This window comes from Mus musculus, chromosome 15 (assembly GCF_000001635.26).
Source record: "Mus musculus strain C57BL/6J chromosome 15, GRCm38.p6 C57BL/6J".
NCBI classification, from domain to species: Eukaryota; Metazoa; Chordata; class Mammalia; order Rodentia; family Muridae; genus Mus; species Mus musculus.
The window spans coordinates 89,223,608-89,248,577 of record NC_000081.6 but is presented as its reverse complement, the minus strand read 5'-3'; the positions used below and the strand labels follow the sequence as shown (position 1 = coordinate 89,248,577).

Sequence of the window (24,970 nt, the reverse complement as noted above, 5' to 3'; positions counted from 1 at the left end):
ATCTTAGGATTTCTATTGCTGTGACAAAACACCATGATCATATGCAAACCAGAGTGAAAAGGGTTTATCTCAATTATACTTCCACATCATACTCCATCACTGAAGGAAGGCAGGGCAAGAACTCAAGGACAGGAATGAAGATGAAGCCTTTGCTGGAACACTCTTTAGTGGTGTCTTGCTCCTCATGGCTTGCTCAACCTGTTTTCTTATAGCACCCAGGACTACCAGCCCACAATGAGCTGGGCCCTCCCACATCAATCAAAAAAATGATTGGCCCACAGGCCAATCTGGTGGAAGCATTTTCTGAATTGAGGCTCCCTCTTCCCAAATGCCTCTAGCTTAGGTGACATAAAACTAACTATGGGCCTGAGCTTGGCAATGGTGCTGCATGCCTTTAATCCCAGTACTTGGGAGGCAGAGGTAGGCAGATCTCTGAGTTCAAGGTCAGCCTCGTCTGTACAGTGAGTTTTAGGACAGCCAGGACTACAGGCAGGCAGGTTTCTGTTAGTCTGAGACTAGCCTAATCCTCATGGCCAGTTCTAGCCCAAACAAGGCTACATACAGAGAGCTTGTCTCAGAAAGAGATAGAGATAAGGGAAAGAAACAAGACAACACAATCTGCATGACGTAAAAACAGCACAACAGTAACACCTGGCCCGTCAAGTTCATTTCAAGTAATCAAGTATTTTGTTTGGTTTTGGTCTCTCTCTCTCTCTCTCTCTCTTTTTTAAGATTGGTTTATCCAGTATAGCTAAAGTTGGCCTCAAACTCAAAATTCCTCTGCTTCAGCATCCACAAAAGTCTAGGATTTCAGATGTATACTACCACATCCAATAGCAATTTATTACTCTATCAACTAAACTTCATTCTTTGGATATAGCCATTCATGTGGCCAGAATGACTAAATAGGCATTTCTCTTCCTGTTGATATGACAAGGAAAAGGGGCTATGTTATAGTTATGTTATATAGTTATAGCTATGTTATAGTTATGTTATATAGTTATATAGTTATAGCTATGTTATAGTTATGTTATATAGTTATATAGTTATAGCTATGTTATAGTTATGTTATATAGTTATATAGTTATAGCTATGTTATAGTTATGTTATATAGTTATAGCTATGTTAGTTATGTTATATAGTTATAGCTATGTTATAGTTACTTTATATAGTTATAGCTATGTTATAGTTATGTTATATAGTTACATAGTTATAGCTATGTTATAGTTATGTTATATAGTTACATAGTTATAGCTATGTTATAGTTATGTTATATAGTTATATAGTTATAGCTATGTTATAGTTATGTTATATAGTTATATAGTTATAGCTATGTTATAGTTATGTTATATAGTTATAGCTATGTTAGTTATGTTATATAGTTATATAGTTATAGCTATGTTATAGTTATGTTATATAGTTATAGCTATGTTATAGTTATGTTATATAGTTACATAGTTATAGCTATGTTATAGTTATGTTATATAGTTACATAGTTATAGCTATGTTATAGTTATGTTATATAGTTATATAGTTATAGCTATGTTACAGTGGAAAGAGAACAGATAAAAGCCACGTAACTGGGATTACACCTATTACTAAATCTCTTAATATCCATGACAAAAGGAATACATAACTAAGAGAAGAGCAATAAAACAAACAAAAGAAAAGGCCAAAATGAAACACCTCCCATAATCTTGTCAACAAAACTAGGAAACAAGAAATGAAAACAAAACTAAAGAATCAGTAAGTAGAAAACATTAAAATGACAGGAACCAGCACTAATAACATCAGTGAGCACAGCACACACAGGATAAACCTACCAAAGTAAAAGTCTCTTGGACTGGATATAAACATTTCAACAATGTTTACTATAAACAATATACTTTAGCCAGGTGTCATGACACACACTTTTGGTCCCAGCACTTGGGAGGCAGAGGAAGGCAGATCTATGTGAGTTCAAGCAGCCTGAACCTCAGAGTGAGTTCCACAACAGTCAGGGACACACAGAGACCTTGTTTCAAACAAACAAACAAACAAACAAACAACATATACTTTAAAAACTGAGAGAGGCAGAAATACGACAACTGAAACACACAGTGGGCAAATATAAACCAAAAGCTGAGATTCACTGTTAATATTTGATAAATAACTTTACGGCAAAAAAACAAAACAATAAGAGGCACTGTTTTATACAGGTAAGAAAGAAAAGATCCAAGCATGATAAACATACAAACCTTAAGGGATTCTGCAACCTCTATAATGCAGCAGTAAACAGAAATCCATACAAATAAAACTGCCTTGGCCCTGGACATTGATCCTAGGGAAACAAAAATTTAAATTCACATAAAATCCTTCACATAAATGTTGATAGCAGTTTAATTTGTAACAGTCAAAAGCTAGAATAGCATCAGAGCACACTGTTAATCTCAGGACTCAGGAGACAGAGCCAAGAAGAGCTCTCTGAGCTTGATGCTAGCCTGGTCTACAGAGTGAGTTCTAGGACAGCCAGGGCTACATAGTGAGACCCTGTATCAAATAAAACAAACCCACTAAACAACAAAGCTAGACTCACATAATGAAGTTCATGTCCTTGTATGCTAACCAAAAAGGGGTGTGAGGAAGGCTGGGATCTACCTGGACAGCCTTCAAAATGCAGGCTATAGCACAACACGTAGTACCAACATAGTAAGGAAAATGGGGTAACAAAAAGGCCTATCTATGCCCACTTTGGTAATACACATACTAAGCTAGACTAACATGGCCCCATGCAAGGAAGATATAAAAATTCATGAATCTTTCCTTATTTTCTTGCCTAACATGCATATGCTATAGAAACAGTTAACAAGGAAATAACTTGTTTCATGTCATATGAAAAATTTTATGTACAATTCCAAGCACCGCTGTCAAGAACCTATGTGTTGGGGCTGGCGAGATGGCTCAGTGGTTAAGAGCACCGACTGCTCTTCCGAAGGTCCCGAGTTCAAATCCCAGCAACCACATGGTGGCTCACAACCATCCATAATGAAATCTGACGTCCTCTTCTGGAGTGTCTGAAGACAGCTACAGTGTACTTACATGTAATAAATAAATAAATGTTTTTTTAAAAAAAAGAACCTATGTGTTAAGTTCATGTAAGTGAATGAGGTGTTTTATGATTGGGAAAACTTTGCTTTTGAGCCAGAGTGTCCTGTTTGCCAGAATAGCCGCAGACCTGCTCCACAGCTAAGAGCCACCTTGACCTCCTAGTCTTTCCACCTCTGCCTCCTGCTGCTGAAGGGGGCTCAAGTCCAGGGCTTTCATTCACATCAGGCAAGCACTCTGCCAACTGAGTTATAGTCCCAGTTCCACAAAGGAAATACTGGTGAGTGAAAAAAAACTGATTAAGTGTCTAGAAAATTATTACTGGGCAAAATAGATCATTTCCAAAAGATTGCACTCTATGATCCAATTAACAACTTGGTGGGTTTTGCTTTGCTTGTTTTATTTGTTTGAAATATAGTCTCACTATGGTGCCCAGACTGATCTTAAACCTCTTGGGCTCAAACAATTCTCCCACTTCAGCCTCTTGAAAGGTTAAGAGTACACTACCATGCCTAGCTCCAGTATAACATTTTAGATGATAAAATTTTAGAAGCGACATAACTTTAATCACAGCATTTGGAAGGCAGAGGCAGGTGGCTCTCTGAGAGTTCAAGGTTCACCTGGTCTATATAGCAAGTTCCAGAAGAGCCAGAGCTGCTTAGAAAGACCCTACCTCAAAGAACAAGCAACAAGGACACAGTTCTAGAGACAGAAGCTGAGGAGAGGGCGCAGGGGTTAAGAGAGCACTAATTGTTCTTGCAGAGGACCTGGGTTTGAGTCCTAGCACCCACATGGTGGCTCACAACAGTCTGTAACTCTAGCTCTGGGGTATCTTCTATCCTTGTCTTTTTCTGACATCTGAAGGCACCAGGAATACGAATAGTACAGACATATATACAGGTAAAACACTCACATACAGAAAATAAATAAAACTTTTTTAAAACTTAGAAGTGAGAGGACGGTGTGGTGATTAATACTGTTAACTAAGAGGATCTAGAATCCCCTAGGAGACAAGGCCCAGCACACTGTGAGGGAGTGAGCGTCTTCAGGTCAGTGGGAAGACCGACTGGGCAGCTCGTCCCTGGGTTCCGGACTGCCCAAGGGGGAGGAAGGCAGCTCTCTCTTCACAGGGATTTGTGCACCGCTCTCCTCCTCACGAGCTGTGAACACCACCACCGCCGCCCAGCGGATGCAGCACACTTCTTAAATCTATATGGACTTCAGTCTTACAAGTTTTTGAAAAGTTTAAAATTTATAATGCTCCATCTTCTCAATTTTTACAGTGGAATTCCCACTATCCACTTACCGTCCTTTTATTGTAACCTCTATTTTTACTTAATCTCAACTTCTATTTCCCATCTCTCAGTTCAACTTCTGAATAATTTTTCAAATACTTATTAAATTCACTAATTCTGTCTTAAATATGTTTAATCTGTTAAATTCACCAGTGCCTTTAGCTGATGAGCCATCTTGTAGGTCCAATTGTTGAATATTTCTTTTTCAAACTTTATTGTTTTGTTTTGTTTTAATAGAAGTAGAGTCTAAGTATACAAGCTGGTCTTAAACTTATGGTGATCATCTTTTTTCTTTTTTTTTTTTTTTTTTTTTTTTTTTTTGGTTGGTGTTTTTGAGACAGGGTTTCTCTGTATAGCCCTGGCTGTCCTGGAACTCACTTTGTAGACCAGGCTGGCCTCGAACTCAGAAATCCTACTGCCTCTGCCTCCCAGGTGCTGGGATTAAAGGCGTGCGGCACCACGCCCGGTTTATGGTGATCATCTTACCTCAGCTTTTCAAATCCTGGGATTACAGGTGTCAAACACTATGCCTGATCTCTACATCCTGTCTTCCATAGAGATGCTTAACTATCCACTGATGACTGGCAGGTTACCACTGAGAGCATCCTTGTCCATAAGCCAGCTTTGGACTTAGTACATCCACACAGCAGGATGCTCTTCCCACTTTGACTACTGTCCTTGAGATTCCTTCCAGACTGTAAAGAACAACAAGATACGGCCAAGCCTGCTACACGCTTACCCAGCAGCGAATGAGTGAAAGGAGCCTCAAGTCCTGCTTCTTTATTTCCCAGGGTGACAGAACCGGAAGACAGAGGATAGGATTCAAACACAAGTGTCGCCCATATGATGCTACAGTTCCATGAAAGGGTCCAACAGAACACTCTGTGGTAGAGACTGTTGCCAAGAGAGAATTAGAATCTAAACTGCAACTGATCATTGACCCAGCCACAAATCAGCTCTTACTTTTTTGTATTTTAACTTTTTACAATTTATCAATTACAAGTGTGGTGGTGGCCCATGCAGAGGCAGGTCACTGTGAATTCAAGGCCAGCATGGTCTATAGTGAGTTCCAGGACAGCCAGGGCTACATAGACAGAGTTTGCCTCAATTTAAAGAATAAACAAATAAGCTTTATTTATCATTATTGTGTGTGTGTAATGTGCGTCAGTACAGGCGCATATATGCCATGGCACATATCTAGAGACCAAAAACCAATGTTTGGGGGTCAATTCTCTCCCTCCAACTTGGGTTCCAGGGATCCAACTGAGGTCATCCGGCTCCTGGAGTAAGAACTATTACCCATCAAACCATGCTGCCAGCCCTTTTCCTTTTCAGTTCCTATCAGTTGGGATAAAACATGCTCCTTAAATCTGTGGACCTGGGTCTTTGGTTTTTTATCACAGTGACAGAAAAGGAAGCAATGCCCAGAGCATGCTTTGTTCTTCACTACAGAGCAGAACAGAGCCGTCATAATGCTCAGTGTCCTCTCTCCTCTCTCGCCCTTTGGGTATTATCTTAATGTCTAATACAACAAAATGCTAGCAAGAAATGGCATTAACCAGGTGTGTGATGTTCAGCTGTAATCTCAGCATTCAGGACACAGAGGCTGGAGAATCCTAAGTTTAAGAGCAACTTTAGCAGCTGGGGGTGGGGGTGGGGGTGGGGGTGGGGGTGGGGCACTTGGGAGACAAGAGGCAGATATAGCTCGGTGTGTTCAAGGCCTGTCTGGTCTAAAGTGCTAGTTCCACAACAGGCAACACAGTGAAACCCTGTCTTAAAACCAAAAACAACCAACCAGTTTTGTCTACATAGTGAGATCCTATCATCTGACCTACAAATGTCCATCTATAAAATATATTTGAGTAACCTGTACATTATAAACTGTAATTTAATTGAAAAGATTACCTTACCTTCTATGGCAATACCTTGTTTAAATCTTGCATTCAGGCAAAATAAAAAGCATTTCGGTTTTTTCTTGTGTATATATGCAACTTTAAAAAAAGGTGTTTTCATTCAGGGAATAGTTTTGGCTGGTTTACCTGAAAATAAAAGAAAAAGTATTTAATTTTCCTTTATAGAGTTAATTTTGCATCTTAGTTTCTTTTCCTGATTCTGTGATAAAATGCAAGAACAACTTAAGGAAGGGCTGGTTTAGCTCTCCGTTCCAGGCCCTTCAGAAGGAACTGGGGGCAAGCAGTCAAAAACCACCTGTACTCAGCCCACCGTCTCCTCACACAGTCTAAGGTCTGCGCACAGAATGGCGCCGCCCACAGTGGGCAGGCCTTCCCACCTCAGTCACTGCAATCAGAATAGTCTGCAGACATGGCCATTTCCCAAGTGATTCTAATCCTGTCAAGTAGCTGACAATGTTATCACACTAACGAAAATGTCAGACCAAAAAGAAAAGAAAAGAAAAGAAAAGAAAAGAAAAGAAAAGAAAAGAAAAGAAAAGAAATCAAGAGCCATTATTGTGATTGTCATCTTGATGGGACTGAGAAGCACCTAGGAAGCTATAAAGCACTTCCGGGTGTGTCTGAAGGCATCCAAGAGATGATTGATTATGGTGGAAAGATCTGCCTTGAATGTATTGTTGATACCATCTAATACGCTCAGGGCCTGAAAAAAGAATAGCAGAAAAAAGGAGAGGCTAGCTAAGAGCTTTCTATCTTTTTCTTTGTCTTATTCTTTCCTTCCCTCCTTCCCCTCATTCTTTTCTATCCTTCCTGGTTCCCATGACGTGAGCTGTTCTGCTCTGCCATGGTCTCCCCACTGTGAAAGAGTAAGACTGCTCAGCCTATGAAACAAAATCATCTTCTCTCAAGTTGTTTATATGGGTATTCTGTCACAGAAATGTAAAACCAACACACCAGCCGGGCTGGGACTGTGTTTCTACTGTTATAAGCACTGGATTCTCTTCTAGAGGATCTGGGTTTAATTCCCACATCCAATTCTCCAGTTCTAGGGGACCTGATGCCCTCTTCTGGTCACCACAGTCATTCAACATGCACACATGAACACATGCAGACATACACATATAAGCAAAATACTCATTTAAATTAAAATGATTCGGGGGGAGTAGGCACTGTCATGACTAAACAATAGGGTTCTTTGTATTTTGAGAGTTTTTTTTTTTTTAAAGACAGTTTATGTAGCCCTGGCAGGCCTGGAAGTGACTATGTAGACCAAGGTGGCCTTACAGAAAGTTCTTTCACTGCCTCCCTGTGCTGAATTAAAGGCATGCCCCACCATATCCAGATTCACAGTGTAAGGTTTTATTGTTATTTTGTTTTGGTTTTGAGACAGGGTATCACAATGAGGCCTTGGCTGGCCTGACATTCACTAAGTAGACCAGGCTGGCCTCACACTCAGAGATCTAACTGCCGTCCACATGCTGGGATTAAAAGTGTGTGCCACCACACCCAGCCACAATGAGGTTCTTAAGACTCCAGAGCTCATGTGATTGTTGGAGGTATTTGGAACAGCTTGGAGAAAGACATTAGAAAGACTTTAGGATGCTACAAGATGAGATTTCTATGTAATTCTGCTGGGATCTCAGAAGATCAGAATACTGACAGGGGTGTGGGAAAGAAAGAGCAATTCTATATAGAAGCAACATCTATATTAGGAACTGGATTACAGGCCACTTGTATTACATTGCAGGGGGAAAATTCGTCTATATTCTGTCAGTGAATAGAGACTGTGTGGAGGCTGGGTTTATTTGTTTGTTTGTTTTTAATATGTATGGGTGTTTTGCCTGAATGTGTGTCTGGGGATTGGATGCCCTGGAACTGGATTTATAAATGGCTGTGAGCCACCAGGTAGGTGCTGTAAGTTGAATCTGGGACCTCTGGATAAGGAGTCAGAATTCCTAACCACTGAGCAATCCCTCTAGCTCCTTGAAGGCTAAGTTAAAGGTGAACAACTAGCTTCTGGTGCAGGCCCAGGGTCTCCCAAGCCCTTTCATTCCTGTCTCTCCAGACTTCCTCTTTATACTACCACAGCCTCTCAGCAGAGGCTCCTCCACCCTACTCATTTCCTGAGGCCTCTGCCTCTTGGTTCAGATTCAGCTTTCCCTTCTGGCTTCTCCACTCCTTTGTGTCAGCCAGCAGTCCTCAAAAACTCTTTTTACCAGGGATTCCCAGTGGCATGCTGGGCTGGTACAACGAAAGGCAATTTTCACTCTCCTTCCTGTCTATCCCCGCTGCTGATCTTTCAGGGGTGTGGTGTGTGTGTGTGTGGGTTAGTCTTAGTCCTGTAGCAGCCTACCTGCAAGAGCTCCCCCCTCCTGCCGTCTCCACTCACTGAGGACTCTGTCTCTTGGTGCAGATCCCAGCCTCCCTAGCTCTTCCCTGTGGACTTATTGCTTCATTTTGCTTTGAATATTTTTTTTGTCTTATTGTTCTTTTGCTTGTTTATTTTTTTATCTTTGTTTTGTAGGAGGAATTGTATTTCTTGACTTTGTTTGTTTATTTGTTTGTTTTTTTTGTTTCGTTTGTTTCTTTGAAAATAGACAGAAAAAAACAAAACCATTAAGTTGAGTAAGTAGGATCAGAAAGGAACCTGAAGAAGACAAAACCATGATCTTAAAAAAGTGATGAATTAGCTGATTATCTAGCACAGGAAACTCACTGCATGCTGGCGTTCAGGCTGAAGCATGGATATAAGTGGCTGCGCTATCTAGAGAAGCTCACAGCATGGGTATGAGCAGACCCACGGCAGAAGAAAGGCCTGAAAGCTTTCCACTTGCTCAGCAAAGCACCCCATGGAAAGTGGGGGCCTGGGGAAGTGTGGCTGTTGGAAAGGCAGAGGTGCTTAGAAAGAAGCCAAGTACTTGGCATCAGGACAATAGGAACCGGCCACTATCACTTTAGTTGAGGCAGAAAGCTTTTATGTCTTTTGAAAGACAGCTCTAGGCATCCGACTCATGCTCAGGCACTTAGGAAAGTGTTTCCCGCACATTCAGCCGTCTAAGCACCCATGGTCCAAGGGGTGCCAGCTACTGACCAAGCTGGCGGCAGACTGGGCACTGCCCATATGATGCTCAGGGCTGGTAGTCTGAGTGCTATAAAAACAAAAACAAAAACCAGGCCGAGCAAGCCAGAAGCAGCACCACTCCATATCCTCTATATCACCAGCTCCTGCCGCCCGCCAGGCTCTTGCCCTGTGTTCAGTGATGAACTATAAGGCAGAAGTGTAAACAAAATAAAACCTTTCCTCCCCATATTGCGTTTGGTCACAGTGTTCTATCATAGCTATAGAAACTCTAAGGCATAAAATTACTGAGGCTTCCATTCTGGTTTCAAAGAAAAGTCTGGAAGGTCAGGCAATGTGTAGTAGGGTCTGGATCCCCAAAGAAAGGCCCTGGAGAGAGTGATGCTTAACTCTGTAAAGGTAAGGCCAAGATTCAATGGAGACTCCAGGAGCCAAATGTGCTGTCTCATATAGGTATTCCCAGCACTGGCAAGACTGAGGCAGGAGGATTACAGTGAGTTTGAGGCCAGCATGGATTACACAGTAAGTAATAAGTAAGTAAGTAAATAAATAAATAAATAAATAAATAAGGCTAGTGAGATGGCTCAACAGTTAAGAGCACACACTACACTTATAGAAGACAAGGGTTCAATTCCCAGCACCTACATCTGTCAGCCCACAACCACCTGTAACTCCAGGGCTATCTGATGTCTCTGGCCTTTATGAAGGCCTGCACTCATATACGTATACCTCCTTCCTATGTGCATAACTAAAAATAAAATAAAGAAATAACTCCAGAAGTCAGAGTTGTCACAAACATGGAATGTGTGCTGGGAAAACTACAGCAAGTGAACAGAGTAGCCCAAGAGAAAAAAAGGCCGGTGGTTATAACCAGCAAGGCTACAGGGGTGATAAGCTGTTCAGGACCCAGCCTTGGGAACTTACATCACACCTCACACCTGCTCCAAATGCCAGGCATGGAGCTACAGGGTTTGTGTACACACATCAATGCATGGAGCTACAGGGTTTGTGTACACACATCAATGTGTGTGTGTGTGTGTGTGTGTGTGTGTGTACATGCCATGGCATACATGGAGAGGTGAAGACAACTTGTGGTTGTCAGTTCTCTCCTTTCCACTTGTATATGGGTCCCTGGAATCAAACTCAGTTGTCAGGTTTGGCAGCAAGTGCCTTTATGCACTAAGCCATCTAGCCAAGCAAGAGAACATCTACAAGATTTAACTGTGGCCTGCCCAACTCTAGTCAGATACATCCTCACTATTCTCCAATTCCTTTCTTTTGGAAATATTTGAAAAACTTGACATTATTAAGAATCTACGCTACTGTATACTGAAAGTATGTGACTTTTTGTTTTTGTTTTTGTTTTTGGAGACAGGGTTTCTCTGTATAGCCCTGGCTGTCCTGGAGCTCACTTTGTAGACCAGGCTGGCCTCGAACTCAGAAATCCGCCTGCCTCTGCCTCCCGAGTGCTGGGATTAAAGGCATGCGCCACCACGCCCGGCTGTGACTTTTTTTTACTTTACAGAACTTACAGCTTAGAATTTTCAGAGTTTTAGAATAAGCTTTGGATTTAGAATTTTAAATAACACTGGAAAGAACTATTAAAACTACCAGACCTCTTAAAGATAGATTTGCATTATACTCTCAACATGAGACTTTTGGGAGTCAAAAATGGATTATTACAGTTTAAGGAGATGTGTTTGGATAACAAGTTGACAAGGGATAGACCTGTAGTGGTCAGAATTAGTTAAACACACTCTGGTTGTGTCTGAGTGTGTTTTTAGAGAACGTTAATTAAGTGTATTAAGACCTACACTGGAATAGACAGCACCAATTCTTACACTAGGAATACAAATGGAATAAAAGGAGAAAATGAAGCCAGGCAGTGGTGGCACACACCTTTAATTCCAGCACTTGGGAGGCAGAGGCAGGTGGATCTCTGCGTCTCTGGACAGCCTGGTCTACGGAGTGAGTTCCAGGACAACCAGGACTACACAGAGAAATTATGTCTGGGGAAAAAAAAAACGGGGTAAGGGGGGGAGAGGCGGAGAAAGAAGCAAGCTAGTATAGGTATATAGGCATTTCTCCCCCCCCACACACACTTCCTTGCCAGCACAATGTAACTACTTTTTGTTCCACCATACCTGACATGATAGATTAAAGCCTCTGAAACTGACTGTGAGCCCAGAATCATCTTTCTACCCTTGGTTTGTTTTGCTCAGCTGGTCACATTATCTGGTGTCATTATCTGGTCACACTGACATAAACCTGACACATTACCTTTAGTTAGTATCCAAATCACCAGAACATTTCATAATTATGGAACTAAAAAAACTCATGCTACTTATTCTTCAAAAATTTAGTATTGCCTTGGCGGTGCTGGTACACACCTTTGATCTGAGTACTCAGGAGGCAGAGACAGGAAGATCTCTGTAAGTTCAAGGCCAGACTGGTCTACAGAAAGACTTCCAGGACAGCCAGGGCTACAGAGTGAGACCCTGTCTGGAAGAAAAACAAAAATAATTTAGTATTAATATGAATCCATTCTATTTGACTAACTGGGTCCGTGGCTAGAACGTCACCCCAAACAATCCACAGACAATGGGTGCTGTGAGTGTGATTACAGTATCATGTACTCAGGGGACTGAGAAAAAGGATCTCTGGAGGCCAAGAGTTAAAGGCCAGCCTGGGCAACACTAGAAGACATTGTTTTGTTTCTTTTGCATCTGGAGATACAGGTATTAAATGAACTAAGTCAGTCTAAGAGAGACAATGTTGCATGTTTTCTTTCCCTTGTAGGTCCTGAAGTTTATAGATACATAGAAACAAGATTGTCTAGAGGGACAGAGGGGAGTGAGGAAAGAAAAGAAAATTGCAGCAGAGGATAGAGAGAATGTGCTCAAAGAATATTAATAGACTTGCATTAAAGTGGCTTTTGGTAATCATGTACAATTTAAAAAAATAAAAAGAACCTGAGGGCATGAGAAAGACTGCAAGGAACTTTCCAGTTTCATAACAGTGCTGGAAATCCATTAACAAATGCACATTCCTGGTGTGGTGGTTTGAATGAGAACGGACCCTGTAGGCTCACAGACTTGCATGTAACCACCAGTTGGTAAACTTCTTGGGAGCATTCGGAGGGCACCCTTTTTGGAGTAGGTGTGTTACTGGAGGTGGACTTTGAGGTTCTTTTCTTTTCTTTTCTTTTCTTTCTTTCTGTCTTTCATCTGTGCATTCATTAGAGGTTTCTTTCTTTTCTTTCTTTTATTCCTTCATTTGTTTGTTTGTTCTTTGTTTTTGGCTTTTGGGTTTTTTTCCCAAGACAGGGTCTCACTATAGAGCTCTGGCTGTTCTAGAACTCAGTGAGTAGACAAAGCTGGCCTCAAACTGACAGAGATCTGCCTGTTTCTGCCTCCCAAGTGCTGGGATTAAAGACCTGCAACACTACATCCAGCTTTGGACTTTGCGGTTTCAATATCCCACGCCAGGCCCAGTGTCCCTGTCTCTCTGCTGCCTGCAGATCAGAATGTAAAGTTCTCAGCTACTTCTCTAGCACCATGCCTGACTTGAGTGGTACCATGCTCCCCACCATGGTGATGATGGACTAAACCTCTGAGACTATAAGCCAGCCCAGTCAAATGTTCTCTTTTATAAGAGTTGCCATGGCCATGGTACTCCCTGGAAACAACAGGACACACCTGAGCACAAGCTAACTGATAATTCCTCTCAACTTGTAGAAGAAAAGCACTATAAACTGTGCTCTTTAGCTACCTCAAACAATACACATTCCTCAAAGACATAACTAACTCCAAGGACTGCAGTAAAAATATGTAGAATTGCATGTACATTAATAAAATAAAAGCAGCTGGGCAAACTGGCACACACCTGTAATCTCAGCACTCATCAGGCAGCTCTCAGGGGCTCAAGGCCAGACGGGAGAGAGAGAGAGACAGAGACAGAGACAGAGACAGACAGAGACAGAGAGAGAGAGAGAGAGAGAGAGAGAGAGAGAGAGAGAGAGAGAGAGAGAGAGAAAGAAAGAAAGAAAGAAAGAAAGAGAGAGAAACAGAGAGAGAAACAGAGAGAGAGAAACAGAGAGAGGGAGAAAGAAGAAAAAAGACTAAAACAAAACAGAACAATGTTTTTCGATTTTTTCTTGAATTGAATACACGATATAAGCAAGATATTTTCACAGGTGATCTTCCTAGCATGTTTCCTCATAGAATCTAGACATTTATGTATTTAATGCAAATATGCACACACATAAAGGTGTGAGAGTAAAAGAGGATACTATATGGGAGGAAGAAGGAGACCAGCAGGAAGGAGGACATGGGAAAGTAATGAAACATGAATAATAAACAAGGTACAATTGTCCTGTGTGTCAACTAAAAAATTAAAAAGTGGGGCTGGTGAGATGGCTCAGTGGGTAAGAGCACCGACTGCTCTTCCGAAGGTCAGGAGTTCAAATCCCAGCAACCACATGGTGGCTCACAACCATCCGTAACGAGATCTGACTCCCTCTTCTGGAGTGTCTGAGGACAGCTACAGTGTACTTTAAATAAATAAATAAATAAATCTTTAAAAAAAAAATTAAAAAGTGAAATGATCCTGTCTCAAAAAAAGAAAAAAACCTGACGGAAAGACAAAAGACAAAAAGCAGAAACAACTGCAGTGTGCATCAACAGCCGAAAGAATAGACAAAATAAGACACAGGCACTGAGGAGTGTAGCTCAGTGGAAAAGTATATGCTTAGCATGGATACAGCATGCATACAACCCCAACACCAAAGAACATGTGTATAAACGAACGGTGGAACAGTGCTCAGTATTCAATAGGAAATCCAAAGGCAGGTGGATCTCTGTGAGTTCCAGGCCAACCTTGGCTACAAAGCAAGTTCCAGGACAGCCGGGCTACATAGAGAAACCTTGTCTTTAAATTAAAACCCAAATACCACACAGTTCCAATCACATGAGGAAATTAAAGCACTTAGTGTCAAAGACAGAAAGGTCAGCACATGGGGCTGGCTTGTATATTCTGTGACCGGTGCTTGCCTGGCATGTGGTAATTCCTGGGTGCAAGTTCCAGCATCACAGGTGCTCTGGAATCTCTCTGGAATAAGCACTCCAACACCAATGAGAGAAGGAGGGGAGGGGAGGGGAGGGGAGGGGGAGGGGAGGGGAGGGGAGGGGAGGAAGGGGAGGGGACGAAGGGGAGGGGAGGGGGAGGGGGAGGGGGAGGGGGAGGGGGAGGGGGAGGGGGAGGGGGAGGGGGAGGAGGAGGAGGAGGAGGAGGAGGAGGAGGAGGAGGAGGAGGAGATAGCTCCTGAAAGCCCAGATAGCTCCTGAAAGGTACTGGGCTCAGTTTGCCTTCTCATTTCATATTCTCAAACCATAAGGTGGGGCAAGTGAGCAAGACTGGCCAGGTTCTCGGGATCCACTGTGTCAGCTGTTCCATGTAGCAAATGAAGTCATGCTTGGCAAAAGGCAGTTCGAGCAGTGCTCTGAGTGAATCACTGAATATAACAGCAAACCAATGTGTGGTAACTGGCCTTTCCTACCTTATTCTACTTCAGGGGGCAAAAGAGTAAAGAGGTAAAAAAAAGTTCTGTAAAAAAATGTTTCGTTTTTTTTGTTTGTTTGTTTTGTTTTGTTTTGTTTTTTAGTTCTGGGGTTGACATATAGTATAGACTGCTACAGTGGTGGATTTCATATTACATATATTTTATTACAGCTAAGTAAAAATTAGTTGAAATTGGTAGCCCAGCTACTTGGTAGGCTGCAATAGGAGTATCACTAATTCATCACTAACCTAAACTCGGGTGTTGGGCAGGGTGAGGCAAAGGCTGGTGGGTATCTGTGAGTTCAAGGGCAGTCAGGTTCAGCAAGTTCCAGGACAGCCAGGGCTACCCTGTCTCAAAAAAAAATTATAATAGTAATAATAATAATATAAACACTTTAGAATAGTAATACGCAAATACACGCCATTATCTTTTATTCTATTACTTACAAAAATAACTAAGGGTTAAGTAGCTATAGAATTTGAATGTAGTAGGGCCGGAACAGCTCAGTGGGTAAAAGGTATTTACTGTCAAGCTGGCAAACTGAGTTCTGTCCCCAGAAGCCACGGAAAGGCAGATGGACAGAGGCTGGGCAGGGGGATGCGGCTCTTTAGTCCAGCACTTAGGAAGCAGAAGTTGGGGAGCAGGGTGGGATCGCTGTGAATTTGAGGCCAGCCTGATCTACAGAACAAATTCCAAGCTATGTATCCAGGGACACACGGTAAGCCCATCTTGAAAAAAAGAAAGAAAAAAAAAAGTAGATGGAAAAAAAATAACAACTCCAGGGGGCTGGAGAGATGGCTCAGTGAGTAAGAGCACTGCCTGCTCTTCCAGAGGTCCTGAGTTCAAATCCCAGCAACCACATGGTGGCTCACAACCATCTGTAACAGATTCTGGTATATCTGAAGACAGCTACAGTGTACTCATATGCATTAAATAAATAAAATCCTAAAAAAAAAAACCCAACAGCTCCAAAAAGTTGTCCAAATGTATGAATGTCCTGCAAACACTCCCTCACAACCTGCCCAACACATATATTTTACATGCACATACACGATAAATAAAAATGTTTAAGAGATTTTATTTTGTTTATTTATGTTTGTTTATTGAGACAGGGTCTTTCTCTATATATAGTACTGACTGTCCTGAACTCACAGAGAACTTCCTGCATCTGCTTCCCAAATGCTGACATTAAGGCACATGCCCAGTCCAATATTCTATGTCTATCTGTCTGTCTGTCTGTCTATCTAATGCAGCTCTGCTGCATGTACACCTGCATGTCAGAAAGGGGCATCAGATACCCTCATAAATGGTTGTGAGCCACCATGTGGTTGCTGGGAATTGAACTCAGGACCTCTGGAAGAGCAATCAGTGCTCTTAACCATTGAGCCATCTCTCTAGCCCAGAATTTTAAATTAGAAGCCTTGTGCTATTTTTTTTAATTTGTTTTTTAAAGACCTGCCAGTCAGGTGTAGTAGCAGTTCAAGTTTTTAATCCCAGTGCATGGGAGGCAGAGGTAGGCCGATCTCTGTGTTCAAGGCCAGCCTAATCTACAAGTAAGCCTAGGTCAGGCATGGTCTTTATCTCAAAAATAAATTACATTAAGGGTGTGTGTGTGTGTGTGTGTGTGTGTGTGTGTGTGTGCACCTATGTCTATGAGTGTGTCAGACAGAGTTTGGGGTGGGAGAGGCCTCAACTATTAAGAGGAAATACTGGTCTTGCCCAAGACTCACGATTGGTTGACAGCCTCTACACTGAGTGGCACCGAGTGACCGCAACAACCTGTAAGTCCAATTCCAGAGGATTTGATCCTTCTGGCCTCCAAGAACATTATCATTCATGTGCAGACATAATTAAAAATAAAATTAAAATCGAGTGAGGAATAGTGATGCTCAGCTTTAATCCCAACACTTGGGAGGCAGAGGCATAGATCTACAAAGTGGAGACCCATCTCCACAAATAAATTAAGTGAAAACTTAAAATCCTTATAAAGCATATGGAGAACTGCCTGAGGAACAAATTTGTCTGCGTATCTGTCCAGGAGCAAGCACAGCACAGTGTAGACTAACTCCAGACACGAAAAAGAGAAAGGGAAAACGGGGATACCAGCTTCAGTCAAAAGTGAGCATCCTACAATTCTAGACCTCTGTAATGCAAACCTTTCTCACTGAGGCAATAAAAAAGTGCCAGCCACCCAACTGTTGATCCTCCTGTCACTTCCTAAAGCAAGCACTGCAACACAAAGCCCTTTGGCATGGGGCAGTGTAGGGAACAGAGGAGACCCTGAACAGCTCTGAGGGATTGTTTGATATGAGCCTGCCATGTCAGGGACCAAGGCCTAGGATTCATGGGAAGTTGGAAAAGCCTTCCCCTGGGTCAGCTAAGAGAGGCAAAGCTGGCTCCTGGTCCAAGTTCCTCTGTTTACAAACAACTGACCAGTAAGTACAAAAAAACCCTAGCAATGGAACTTCTCTTTTCCCAGATGTTTACAGCCTGAAGTCTCAGGCATCTGCATCTCTTACAGATACTTCCTGCCTAACTCTTCCCCACTGTGCTGTACAAAATAAACATGCTGAACTCCCCCATATTGGTAGTTGGTGCACACAACCTACCTGGCTCCAGTATCTATCCTTTCTTCACTCCCTCATTGCTCTACACAGGGTTCTAGAACAGTCACTCTAGAACATAGTGTAAGCAGAAGGAAGGAAGCTGGATGGAGAAGACAGGTAGGATGAGGCTGCTGGACATGATAGATGCTCACCTACAGAAACACCATGTAGAAGACAATCAACAGGGGAAAGCTTGTTTTGTTGTTGGTTTGGTTTGGTTTGATTTGGTTTGGTTTGGTTTTTTTTGAAGGAGGTGTTTCAAGACCGGGTTTCCTTGTGTGGCCTTGGCTATCCTGAAGCTCACATTATAGACCAGGCTGGGCTTGAACTCACAGAATTCTGCTTGCCTCTGTCTCCATAGTGCTGGAATTAAAGGCATACACCATCGCCACCCAGCTGATATATCTTTTAAATCTCCAAAGTTTTTGTTTATTTTTGGTTTGGCTACAAACTACTTACTGTGTAGCCCTGGCTAGCCTGAAACTCATGGAGAGCTGCCTGCCTCTGCTTCCAGAGTGCCAGGATTAAAGGTGGGCACTACCATGCCCAGCATAATCTCCAAATCTATTTGTTGATGTTGTCTGTTTTTACTATATCCTAGACTGGCCAAGAACTCACAATGTAACCCAGGCTGGATCTAAACTAGAATTTTCTACTTCAGTCTGCTGGGATCACAGGTATGAGCCCCACATCTAGCTCCACATCTCCATTGGTGTAACCATTTTCACTTTTAGCCCTGCCCAGGCCAGTACGGTGCAGGATGCACTCTGAAGCCAACAGGACGTGGGGTCAGTATGCATGACTTTTCTGCCAGTAGCCGGGTGGTGGTGGCGCATGCCTTTAATTCCAGCACTCAGGAGGCAGAGGCAGGCGGATTTCTGAGTTCAAGGCCAGCCTGGTCTACAAAGTGAGTTCCAGGACAGCCAGGGCTACACAGAGGAAATCCTGTCTCGAAAAAAAAAAAAAAAAAGAAAAGAGAAAACAAGCAAACAAACAAAAACACCCTTTTCTGCCATCATGTTTTCCTGCCTACCCTTTGATCTCAGCCCACTAGACTTTAAGTCCTCCACTGACTGGTATCTTAGCTCAACTTGTTAAAACACTTAGGTTGGGGCATTAAAACAGTAGTTATTTCTCATATTTTAAGAATCTAGTAGAAACAACAATATGAACTAACCAGTACCGGGGAGCTCTTGTCTTTAGCTGCATATGTATCAAAAGATGGCCTAGTCGGCCATCACTGCAAAGAGAGGCCCATTGGACTTGCAAACTTTTTATGCCCCAGTACAGGGGAACGCCAGGGCCAAAAAAGGGGGAGTGGGTGGGTAGGGAATTGGGGGGTGGGTATGGGGGACCTTTGGGATAGCATTGAAAATGTAAACGAGGAAAATACCTAATTAAAAAAAAAAAAAAGCCAGGCGTGGTGGCGCACGCCTTTAGTCCCAGCACTTGGGAGGCAGAGGCAGGCGGATTTCTGAGTTCGAGGCCAGCCTGGTCTACAAAGTGAGTTCCAGGACAGCCAGGGCTACACAGAGAAACCCTGTCTCGAAAAAACAAAAAAAAAAAGAATCTAGTAGAAGTCAAAATCAAGGAGCTGGTAGGTTCTAGTCCTAGTACAGATGGCGCCATCTTAGCTAATCCAAATTTGAGAGTCCTATCCTCATGTCTTCATTTAGCTTAATCATCTCTTAAAGACTCACCTCCAAATATGATTAGGCTGGGGGTTAGAGCACAGTACCTGCCTTGTGCTCCAGAGTGAGGACTAAGCACCGGGCAGCTGGCAGCACTCAGTGCTGTCCTAGGCTTGGTTTGCTTGTGGTTGCATGCTCCTGGGTCGTCTAACTCTCGAGAGAGTAGTCTGTATCCCAGCAAAATCTCAGAAAGGTAACTTCAACACTAAGTCCCAAAAGCATCAAGGGCTCTGCCAGGCTCTCAGTGTCCCCTGGTTTTCACAGGAGCATCTTATCTGCTAGATATGATGAAGGCACGATAAAAAGTAAAACCTTAACTCTTAACTGGCAGTTCTTCCAATTAAGGACAGAGCTGCTCGACATTATGAAGACACATTCTCACGACTGGTATTGAGAGACTTGGCTCATCATGAAATCAAACAATGACCCCAACCAGCCATAGAACTGGTAGTAAACAGGCCAGACTATAGCAGAATACCCCCTGCCTACAGACCAGTTTCTGTCACTGATCAAGTTTGCAGTCTTAGAAAAATGACTGGTGAATGTGACTGGTGAATAGAAAAGAGCACACGGTTCCAGGACACAGAGATGTTATGCCATCAGTCACCCCCAAGCAATAACAGAGCCACAGACACATTATACTAACCTACTCACTAGGGACAGAGTTGTCACTCTCTGCTTGTTCTCAGTACAGCAGTGTTCAGAACCAGAATGGGAACCTTTGGCTAAGGCTAGCAGGAGAGGGCATACTGTGGCTGCTCTTAGGGGAAAACAGCTAAAGACAAATTTGGAAAAAAAAAAAAAAACCATTACCAGGGTTAGAGAGATAGCTCAATGGTTAAGAACACATAACTGGGGCTGGGGAGATAGCTCTGACTGATCGATCTTCCAGAGGACCTGGGTTCACTTCCCAGCATCCACATAACAGCTCAAAGATCTGACACCCTCACAAAGATATACATGCAGGCAAAACGCTAATGCATGCAGGGCAGTGGTGGCCTACTTTTTCAATCCCAGCACTCGGGAGGTAAAGGCAGGTGGATTTCTGAGTTCGAAGCCAGCCTGGTCTACAGAGTGAGTTCCAGGACAGCCAGGGCTATACAGAGAAACCCTGTCTCAAAAAAAAAACAAACAAACAAACAAACAAAAGACTAACACTGCTTTTGCAGAGGATTTGAGTTCGGTTCCTAGCACCCACAGAGTGCAGCTTATAGCCTATAACTCTAGCTCCAGTGGAACTTGATGCCTCCAGCCTCCAAAGGCACCTGTACTCTCAGGCACAGACACACACACACACACACACACAGAGCCACAAACATATACACTTAATTAAAAGTAACAATAACAACAGCCAGGCATGGTAGAACATGCCTTTAATCCCAGCACTCTGGAGACAAAGGGTGCCAGATCTCTGTGAGTTCCAGGCCAGCCTGGTTTATACAGTGAGTTCCAGGCTACTAAGGCTCCACAGTGAGACTTTGTTTCAAATAAGTAGTAGTAATAATAATAACAACAACAACAATACAAAAAAATTACTACAGACTAGGCATGGTGTAGGATTAATTTATTTATTTATGTATATGAGTATACTGTAGCTGTCTTCAGACACACCAGCAGAGGGCACCAGTTCCCATTACAGATGGTTGTGAGCCACCATGTGATTGCTGGGAATTGAACTCAGGACCTCTGGAAGAGCAGCCAGTGCTCTTAACCTCTGTGCCATCTCTCCAGCCCTGTTGGTTTTTTGAGACAGGGTTTCTCTGTGTAGCCCTGGCTGACCTGGAACTCACTCTGTAGACCAGGCTGTCCTCAAACTCAGAGTTGTGCCCTGCCTGTGCCCCCTGAATGCTGGAATTAAAGAAGTGTGCTATCATCAACCAGTCAAAAGAGTGATTTGGGGGCTTGGGGGTGGCACACGCCTTTAATCCCAACACTGGGGAAGCAGAGTCAGATTGACTCTGTGAGTTCAAGGTCAGCCTGCCTCAAAATAATAAAATAAAAGTTAAAACCCAAAGTGCCACAACATGACACTAAAAAGCACCAGGGAGGAAAGTGGGGCAGTAGGCAAAGCTGAACCGCAAACAGCAGCACAGGAACTAAGCCAAGGAGCTCAGACTTTAGGACCATCTCAGCCACCGTGAGGAGAAGCATCGCCAAGCCCAGCGCTGTATGGACTTTGCTATGCGTGGGCACTGAGACGGCCAGTCACTCAGAGCTCAGCACTACTCAGTGCTATCTGCTGTGACTTCCATTCACAGGCCAAAAGTGGAAGGTCACCATCTTGGTCATTTCTTTTACACTTCCTTTGAACACTTCTCTTCCTTTTATTAAGTGTACTAGAATATGGCTACCTTCTTGAGAAAACATGGATTGTGCCGTCAGCCATTCCTAGGTTCTTCAAGTCCTCAATTTTGTGTTTGTGCCCTCTAATACATGATTTAGAACATGAAAGTATATACCTCACAAGATAACCTGGAGCCAAGTGTGAAATCTTAGCACTCAAAGAGGCTGAAGCAGGAGAGTTAGCTTGATTTCAAGGCCAGTCTGAGTTACACATTGTGTTACAGGCCAGCCTAGGTTTGGAGTAAAACTGTATCTAGAAAACACACACACTCCAAACACAAACCAAAATATGTAATTTATATAAAGTGCCCAACATATGCCCAGCACTGTAAACCCATAATAAACGTCAGTAACTGTCTTTAGTCATGGGTGAGGAAGGCTGGTAGGGGAAGCACTGGTCAGAGAAGGCTTCTGTGAATAATCTAGCTCGGCCCCTACTCATTCTAAATAACCACAAACCTCAATTAAGTAATCGTTTAATGTAGCCTGGATTCTTAATCTCTCGTTAGGAAGCTGGTTTCCCTCTCTTATAATGATGGCGATAAGCTTAAACACAGACAGCTCTTGCCTCTAGATGTGAAGTCTAAGCCAGGAATACTGGCTCATACCCTCAACACTTGTAATTCTAACACTCCAGAGACTAGACAGGAGGACTGCCACGGATTTGAGATAGCCTGAACAATATAGCAATTCTGACATTAGCACAGGCTAGTCAGACCCTATCTAAAAATAAAGAGTCAAAGTTTCTTCGCTTTCCCTTCATGCTCAGCAGCTCTTAAAACCCACCGTAACCAACAAAGTTAACAAGATGGGTGCCAGAGCCTGATCCCCAAGAGGCTTCACAGCTTCACTCAATGCCTTTGAGATCATTGACTAAATGTGAAGAAGCTTCCTCAGGCCGCCCTAATGATGGTAAAACCCTGGAGAGAGGCTTAAACATCCACCTGAGCCAGACCTATGAGTAAACCAAGATGGCTTTGTGGAGAAGAGATGAGAATCCTGCGCACGGCACACACTACCAACCAACCAACCTGGACTCATAACCTAAAAATAATCTTGTTTTAAGCCACTAATCACTAGGATGGGTTGTCACACAGTAACATAAATCATAAAACACCTTAATCCTTTCAGTCTTCCCTTATCTTTCTAATATCCTCATTCCCTTAATTCACAGCAAACGGTCTCTCGTGTTAGTACCTCCTCTCCTCTCCCCTCCGTCAACTCTATCAAATCCATCACGTTCCCTAACCTTCCTTCTGTCACAAAGAACCCTGCTCCCATCCGAGACCAGCCACTCCATCTCTATGTCTTCCCAAACTGCTCCATCTGAGACCTTTCCATCATTATCTCTAGTCTCTCCTCCTCCTCTAGTGCATACATACACACATGCACACGCACATGCACACACACACACGCATCTTCATGTGACACATGTCCCACAGACATCTCTCCAGTCCCGGTGCCTTGCCTTGCCTGAATTCTTAGACATCACATCCTCCTCCAGCCTCAGGGCTACTCCTGCTCAGCCTCTACTCTGCTTAGTCTTCATCTTCCTTCTCTCTTTGTGCCATGTGTGTAATGTCATATTGGAGAGCACAGGATTCAACTCAACTCAAAGCCGCAACTCTTGGATGTCAGCACCCTGTCTGGTCCGCTCCTTTAGGTTAATAATACAAATGTTGTGGACTTAGGGGAAAAAATAAAAATGGGGGCCAGAGTCTAGTCCTAGCAGAGTCACTTGGTCACTTGAGACCAGGAGTTTGGGGCCAGCCTGACAACAGAGCAGGATTCTATCTCTTTTAAAACAAAAAGTTGGGTGTGGTGGCTGTATTCAGGGTTCTCTAGAGGAACAGAATCAAAGAGTGAATCTATCTATATATTAAAGGTATACTTATTCGAATGGCTTACTGTGATCTGACTAGGCCATCAATGGCTGGCCAAGAGTCCAGTAGCTGAATGCCTTGGCTGATCTTTAAGTTGGAATTCTGAAGTAGCTTCTAATAGCAGTGAATACCATACTACTGCCTCAGCAGAGCAGATGAGCTGGCGGCTGTCAAGAGTGAGAGCAAGCAGGCAAAGAGCAAGGGCTTCCTTCTTCTTCCTTGCTCTTTTATGTAGGCCATACCAGAAGATGTGGTCTAGATTTAGGGTGGGTCTTCAGACCTCAAATAATCCAAATTAGGCTGGCTTCCTGCTACAAATGATCAAGAGAATCCTTCACAGGTGTACCCACCTGCTTGGGTTTTAGTTGATTCGAGGTGTACTCAAGTTGACAACCAAGATTGGTCATCACAGTGGCACATACCTTTAAAGCCAGCATGATGTTGTGAATTTGAGGTCAACCTTACTTACATAGCAAGCTATAGGATGGCCAGGATTATTAATATGAAATCTCATCTCAAAAAGAAAAAAATTCTCTCTCTCTCTCTTTCTCTCTCTCTCTCTCTCTCTCTCTCTCTCTCACACACACACACACACACACACACACACATACACAGAGTGGGGGGCAGAGCTCTGATTCAGAAAGGATAGAACAACTTTGTATCAGACTAAAGTACCTTTCCTATAGATAATAATTGTAAGTTCTGAACAAAATATTAAAAACAGATATCTGAAGGCACTGAACATACAAAAACAAGGATAATTAGACAACCACTGGAAGGAAGCAAGTGGGCTGGGCAGTGGTGGCGCACGCCTTTAATCCCAGCACTCGGGAGGCAGAGGCAGGTGCATTTCTGAGTTCGAGGCCAGCCTGGTCTACAGAGTGAGTTCCAGGACAGCCAGGACTACACAGAGAAACCCTGTCTCGAAAAAAAAAAAGAAAGGAAGAAAGAAAGAAAGAAAGAAAGAAAGAAAGAAAGAAAGAAAGAAAGAAAGAAAGAAAGAAAGAAAGCAACTAGATGAATAGCTTTGACTTGACAGTGCTTCTCAGCTCACTTAGAGTACAAAACAGAAGTTCATAGTTAGTGGGGCTGGAGAGATGGCTCAGTGGTTGAGAGCAGGTACTAATCTCCCAGAGGATTTGAGTTCAGTTCCCAGGACCTACACATAACAGCTTACCTGTAATCCCAGCTCCTGGGGAATCTGGCCTCTGGCCTTTTTAGGTCTGTCTTCTCACATATGCACACACACATGCATACGCATACACACATGCATACACACACACACACACGCATACACACATGCATACACACACACACACACGCATACACACATGCATACACACACACACACGCATACACACATGCATACAGACAGACATACACATACACACACACACACACAAAGTTCAGAATGAACAAAAAGAAAGTCTAACAAATAAGGAAATCCTAGGTTAGCATTAAACTTCTCTCCAAATCCCCAGATGGGACAACAGATGAGATTGCAAAGAACAAAGCA

General features: G+C 42.9%; 1 protein-coding gene across 36 annotated transcripts in view; it reads right to left on the bottom strand.

Annotated features, from left to right (window-relative positions):
- The window catches only part of Ppp6r2 (protein phosphatase 6, regulatory subunit 2), a 75,565-nt gene that overhangs the window by 38,438 nt on the left and 12,157 nt on the right, over window positions 1-24,970 (bottom strand). For 21 of the 36 annotated variants that reach the window (XR_003951439.1, XR_003951440.1, XR_003951441.1 and 18 more), the window contains exons 2-4: window positions 6,290-6,418; window positions 5,119-5,273; window positions 2,238-2,320 (exon numbers count right to left, since the gene is read on the bottom strand). The gene's annotated coding sequence lies outside the window, so the exon portion shown is untranslated. The remainder of the gene's footprint in view (window positions 1-2,237; window positions 2,321-5,118; window positions 5,274-6,289; window positions 6,419-24,970) is intronic. The other 15 variants (XM_006521401.2, XM_030248766.1, XM_017316749.2 and 12 more) reach the window with 5 other exon arrangements.